This window comes from Myotis myotis, unplaced genomic scaffold (genome assembly GCF_014108235.1).
Source record: "Myotis myotis isolate mMyoMyo1 unplaced genomic scaffold, mMyoMyo1.p scaffold_m19_p_1, whole genome shotgun sequence".
NCBI lineage: Eukaryota > Metazoa > Chordata > Mammalia > Chiroptera > Vespertilionidae > Myotis > Myotis myotis.
In genome coordinates this window covers 149,497,957-149,504,494 of record NW_023416313.1, presented here as the reverse complement: position 1 = coordinate 149,504,494, position 6,538 = coordinate 149,497,957, and the positions used below count along the sequence as shown (strand labels likewise).

At 43.0% G+C, this 6,538-nt stretch overlaps 1 non-coding gene across 1 annotated transcript; it reads left to right on the top strand.

Annotated features, from left to right (window-relative positions):
• The first annotated feature begins 3,182 nt into the window (after positions 1–3,182).
• On the top strand, positions 3,183–3,289 carry LOC118661259. Its single transcript, XR_004969238.1, has one exon. It is a non-coding gene; the product is annotated as a U6 spliceosomal RNA (small nuclear RNA).
• The last annotated feature ends 3,249 nt before the right edge of the window (positions 3,290–6,538 follow it).

Below are 6,538 nucleotides of genomic sequence, written 5' to 3'. Positions count from 1 at the left end.
AGTATGTCTGTTAAGGTCGAGCCATCACACCTGGAGCACCGATGTGACTGGCCTCCAGTCATGTTTTTACAACAGGTGGAAAACCAAATGCATGGGTTAGTTTTGGTCACTTCAAATACATTCTCCTAGAGCTTTTCATGGCACCCCTCTCATAAAGAAATGTTGAAATCTGCCAAGAGATTCCTGAGTTTTGGTCATATTTCAGCACTTTGGGATTGCCACTGTCCTAACGTATAATGATAATAACAATACTCGCGTGCATTAAGTACTTATTTATGCTAGTAATTTTTCCAAGTGCTGTACATTCATATATTAACTCATTCCGATTCTCCCAATAACCTAATGAGGTAGCTAGTATAGTCACCCCTATTTTACTGATGAGGAAACTGAGGCACAGGGAGGTAAAGTAAACAACTAAGATTGCTCAGCTAACCAAGTAGTGGAGCCAGGATTTGAATCCTAAGAGTCTGGCTTCAGAACCCTTGTGCCTAATCCTACCCTACATTGTTGGGTGAATTAACTATTTGCTAAACAAATAGTTTATCCCTGAGTCATGACTGTCACAGTGAGAACACATATAGCCATACCACTGACCAGTATGTCCAACCCTTGCTTGATCCTAAGACATTTGCAAAGATATAGATGCCCGGACTCTAGCCTAGACCTACCCATCAAGCAAGTTTGGAAACCCTGATTTAGTGGAGTGAGCACCACCAGCCCTGAGCCTCAGGAAGCCTGGGTTTTCATCCTGACTATGCCTCTGTTTCTGAGACTTTGGACAATATTACTTCTCAGTACCCTATTGCTCTATTGTCTGCCTATTCCTGGAATGCTATAAGAAATCTACCCCAACACCCATAAAGAAATTCTATCACTTAAAAAAACAGATGATAATATCCTTACAAAATGATATGCATGTACGTATTAACGCATACTTGTTTTTTTTTTTTTTTTTTAGCTTGGCCTACCTTGAAGCCCAAACCTAAGCACCTCATCCAGACCTCCCCTCCAGCCTCTATCCCAGGTGACACGGATACACATCCCAAACCAGGCTTCATCTGACCGACATTAGCTATCTCCCTCTGGGAGCTCTGATCCGCTCTCTGCTCAGCCCAACAATGAGAAACTTTTTTCTCTTCTCCCTCAGGGGAATCTCCGCATTTATCCAATTCATTCTCTTGCAACCCAACTCTCCAGAAAGAAAAGGGGGGGAAAATCCCACCCCTAAGAGACAGTCTTCAGGTCTGAGGATGTTACTTAGCAACGGCACAAAGACCAGTGAGCAAAGGGGGACCTGGGGAGAAAACTCTTGGGTGGGGAGACAGAGCCAGTTTGAAAACTCCATTTCATCCAGAGAAAAACAACAAGGAAAACACAAACAGAATCATTCCTGAGAAAAGCCAAGTGGGGCTTCTCCCCACCACAGGTCATCTCCTTGGTCCCTGTATCTCAACTCCTTCAGTCCGCCCCTCCTGCCCCCTCCAGTCCTCTCCCCTGTGACTATGTCCTCCCCCTGGTTTAGCCCATGGCCCGGGGGCCCTCCCCTTGCCCTGGCCTGACCCACACAGGCTTGCACTCAGAGCTCCCCCCTCCTCCCTCCCCAGGCACCCACCGTTGTCAGACGCGCTGGGACCTTCGCAGTCCGAGATTAACTGTTGGGGTTTCCGCTGCTTTCGCCTAGACATTCCCGGGTAGAGAGAGGTGGGAGAAGGAGGGGTGACGCTCACTTAGTCTTAACCAGGGTGACCTGGTCTGGTCTCTCCCTTGGGTCTGAAGCCAACTGATGCCTCTCCCTCAGTCAAATCACTGTGAAGCAGAGATGTTCTCTCTTCCCAGAGATAGACAAACTCTCTCTCTCTCTCTCTGATTCACTGTCCCTGACTCTCTCTCTCTCTCTTTCTCTCTCTGATTCTCTGTCCCTGACTCTCTCTCTCTCTCTTTCTCTCTCAATCTCTGCAAGTCTTTAAAGGGGAGACGCCCCCTTTTTTTCCCTTCAGCTTCTTCCCTACGCTTCTGCAGCTCCCATTGTAAAAGCAAAAATCCTAATCTTTCCGCACACTCTTTTCTTTTGTGCTGCAGAGGAAAGGATTTAACCCTCTCCTCCCTGCTGGGGCCCTGGGCCTCTCCCCGTGCGGTCTGTTCATAAAATACCCACCACTTGTTTTCCTAACTCTTCTTCTAAGATATTCACAGTGCTTTTGATCCTTTCATGATTCTATACCACCTTGTTTGATGATGTGACTGCTTCTGGGCTATAGTTTGAAATAAGAACTTTCTGGTATATTCTTATAATGAGGCCAAGAAGTCAGCTATCTCTAGTTGAAAATGAGTGTACAAAAACTTGGCAAAAAAAAAAAAAAAAGAGTAAAGATGAACAGTCAGATAAAAACTTCATGTATGTAGAGCTCTTTATAATTTATAGAATATTCTCATGTACATGCCATTTTTTAAAAATATTACAACTCAGACATTAGCATGGCATGTTTTACCACTCCCATTTATGATGATCCTATTTATAGATGAACCAAAAGGCTCAGTGAGGTTAAGTAACCTATCCAAGATTGCACAGCTATGATGTAGCAGAGATGGGCCTGGAAGCCAGGTGCACCTGACAGTCAGGCTAGCATTCACCGCTCCCCCACTCCCGTAATATTGTTAAAGGTACGCTATGTCAACAGACTCTTGGCATGAAAAGAAAAGGGTTTGATGCCCAGCCATGGAGTTCAGCAGTTAAGCATCGGGCCAGGAACCAAGAGGCCACTGGTTCGATTCCTGGTCAGGGCAGTCAGGGCACATGCCTGGGTTCCGGGCTTGATCCCCTGTGCGGGGGAGGGGTGTGCAGGAGGCAGCCAATTGATGATGTTCCTCTGTCATCTCTCTATCCCTCTCCCTTCCACTCTCTCTCTAAAAACAAAAACAAAAACAAAAACAAAACCAATGGAATATATTTTTTAAAAAGCGATAGATTTTAAGGAATCTCATTTAAAATAACAACCAGAGTCAGTAGCTTTTCTGTCTCTCCCGTTCCTTGTCCTAGGGTTGAGGGGAAGCTCCCTCTGAGAAGATGATGTAGATGGGTGGAAGCAATGAGGGGGTACTTTGAGCTCAATATAGAAGGAAATTTCTAACAGTGTCACAGATTATCCAGTGAATTTGTGAGCTTCCTGTAATCAGTTCTCACAGTGCTCACTTCAGCAGCACATATACTAAAACTGGAATGATACAGAGAAGATTAGCATGGCCCCTGTGCAAGGATGATGTGAAAATTCTTGAAGGGTTCCATATTTAAAAAAATAATAATACGTTCTCACAGAGGCTGAAAACAATTGTCAAGGATTCTATGGGAAGAATGTCCTTTTGGATATGAAGTTTGACCTTTAAGAACATCCTCCATCTCTAAAATACATCACTTGGTCACTAACCAGGTCTCTTCTGCTCAGCTGGTACACTTAAAGGTGATTTGTTGTTGTTATTCTTTAACTTGTGGCCATGCTATTCCTACCTGAATGTGAGTAATACTGTGCTATTGGGCACAGCATGTCCAGATATGCCCTACGTTCTAGCTACAAGGTCTAGGTCTTTTTCTTTCGACCTTATTTACCCTTTGCTCTCTGGCTGAGATGAGGAGCATCTGAAACACCACGATCACTTAGCAAAGTGGGAATTACTTTTCTCTTTGAAGTTTAATGATGTAAATCTCTGATGGCTACATCTTCAGAGAAAAGCACAGCATAGCTCACTCACAGTGTTGGGTGCAAACTTGAGGTTTCTTTCATTTCTTTCCTTACACAAGTCCAGGCTAGTCTGGCAATACAAAAAAGGGAGACAGAGAGACAACAGATGGTAGGAGGATTGCTGTTGATAAATGGAGCAGGTACCCACATATGAAGCGATTTGGGAAGCACTCTGATCTTTGCTTTGGAGTTCACTGACTCTCCATTATTTTCTCAGTCCTTTGGGGTCAGGACCCTGGGTGCCTCCCTCACATTCCACCCTTGGACCTCTTGCCGACATTGTCGTTTTCATCCAGCTAACTCCCCTGTGGTAAGCAGGTGCAGTTATGATGAGGCTGTAATTGTAGGAAAAATGGGAACACTGAGGCCAGGCAAGCTTCTAATTTCTCAGTGGAATTAACTGTCACTCTCTCATCCCACTTTTTCTATCATTTACTTCCCTTTTGAGAAATAGAAAGGAGAGAAGAAATATCGCTTTCTGTTTTTGTCAGGAGTCTATGAAATCTTCAAGGGTAGATTTGATAGTTCAATATTGGTCCCTTTCCTGGGTCTGGTCTGACTTGTCTTTTCTTATTTTTTTTTCCACCCTCTTTGCTGGCCTTATTGTGAAAGGAAGGGCCCTCTCCCTTCCTCTCCTTTCTTCTGCCCTCCCCCATTTACCATTTTTTTCCTTTTACCTCTTTCCACTGTGGCCTTTTGACCTCTCCACAGAGTTACAAAAGTAAAATCCTTGAAGAGATGCTGCTGTGGGAATGTTAATGAGCCTTCCCCACAAAGGGGCAAAGACTTTACTTCACTGAGTTGGAAAAAAGCCCCTTTGAAAAGGGGTTTCTGTGTGTGGTGAAGTGGAGAGGGGAGGGGAAGGAGAGAGGGAGGGTGAGGGAGAAAAGAAGGGAGGGAGAGAAAGAGGAGAGAATGAAAGAGGTAGAGGGAGGAAGGAAGGAAGGGAGGTAGACAGAGAGAGACACACACAAAGAGAGAGACAGAGAGAGAAACTTAATAGCAGAAGAGAATATTAAAGCAACACTCTACTTGTTTCAACTGGTGATTTAATTTTTGGAAAATGTTCCATGGTCTTTCGACCTTGTAAATGAACACTTTCATTCTTAAGAAGGTGAAGAGGCACTCAAGGGCATTGAAGGTGAAGAGGCACTCAAAGGATAAGAAAAAGGGACCTATCCTAGCACCCTACCCCCAGTTCCTTCCCACATGTGGGAACCTGAGAGGGTCTAGGCCAGGGGTGGGCAACCTTTTTGTGAGTGCGTGCCAAAACCAGCAAAATCTCTGACTCAAAATTCTTCTGCGTGCCAACCCTAATCTTTTGAGAACATGTTACGCCTACTTGATATCTCTTAAGGTGTATGTATGTGAAGAACCTTGAAGAAATAATAAAATCCATTCGAGCGACAAAAACACAGTATATGATGATGAAAAATACATTTATTTTTTAATGTATACATGTACACTGATAGTCCGACAGAAAACTTTATGACTCCGTTTGGTATTATCAGTGGGACTTTTGCTGCTGCATCACTGATGGCAGAGATTTTACACCAGGTTTATATTTCGTGACCTTCAGAGATATGCACGAGCTACTACTTTCATCTGTCAGGCTACTCCTATTATGAGACTTAGCAAAATTCATCACTGAGAACAAAGATTCACAAGCGTATGTGAATGAAAACATGGAGAGTAATAATGTTGCAAAGTTTTTTAAACAGAAAAAATTTTCTGGAATGGCATTCCAAGTCCTCAATAGTTCATTTTCGACACTTCTCTCGGGTACTCCTGTCTCTAATCGCTTTTTTTCAATGTTTTCCAAGTCAACTCTAAGGTCAATAAATTTCTGCTTCCAAATTGAGCTACTTTGAAATTCAATCAACTGCATTTCAAAGTCAGCCATGTGTATGGTCTTTAAGATAACTTGTTATGTAAAATTATTTATTTATCTAAGATGCACCTACACTGAATTTATCTGAAAAATAAAAAAGTCGATATTAAGAAAAAAATTGTAAATGGAAGATTATAAGAGAGGGTTTCACGTGCCAGCAAAAGTTACTGGCGTGCCATGTTTGGCACGCGTGCCAGGGGTTGCCCACCCCTGCTCTAGGGAAAATATTCTGGGTGGGGGGAGCTGGTGGGAAAGATGAGCGCTTTCTTCTGGCTCTGTGGTTCCTTCTTATGTTTTCTAATTTTATCAACAATTTTTATCTTGGCTTCCATATTGGCTATTGGCCTAATAATTTTTTTCTTTCTTCAGGAATGGCTTAAAGTACTGTTGTGATGTTTACATCTTGGAGCCAATTTTCAAGCCAGACCACTTACACATAATCTCTGTATCCTTCATTAGTGAGTACAATTTGCCTCTAAATTAGTTAAAATGGATGTTAGGGTATTTCCAATGTCAAGATTAAGTCTTTAGAAAAGCAAAGATATGTTGTTGCTCTTTAAAAGAAAGCCAGTCACTATGTTTGACTTTTAGAGAGTTTCCTGCACATTGTTTTGTGATGTCAGCACAACACTCCAATTAAAGAAGCCTAGAATTGTGAGGAACAAAGAGAAGGTGATTGGAATGAGACCCTTGGAAGAGAGAAATGAGGAGCAGGTCTGGAATGCTAATTCTCAGAGCTCTACACACTCCTCTGGATTCACGGTAAACACATGGAGAATTTATCACACTCCTGGCCTCTACCCCAAATCTATTTAATCAGAGTCTCTGGGGTGGGCCACTAAGATTTTTAAACAAGCTCTCAAATGATTCTTTTGCAGAGTTAAGTTTGAGGCAGTTGCACTTGACTGGTGGT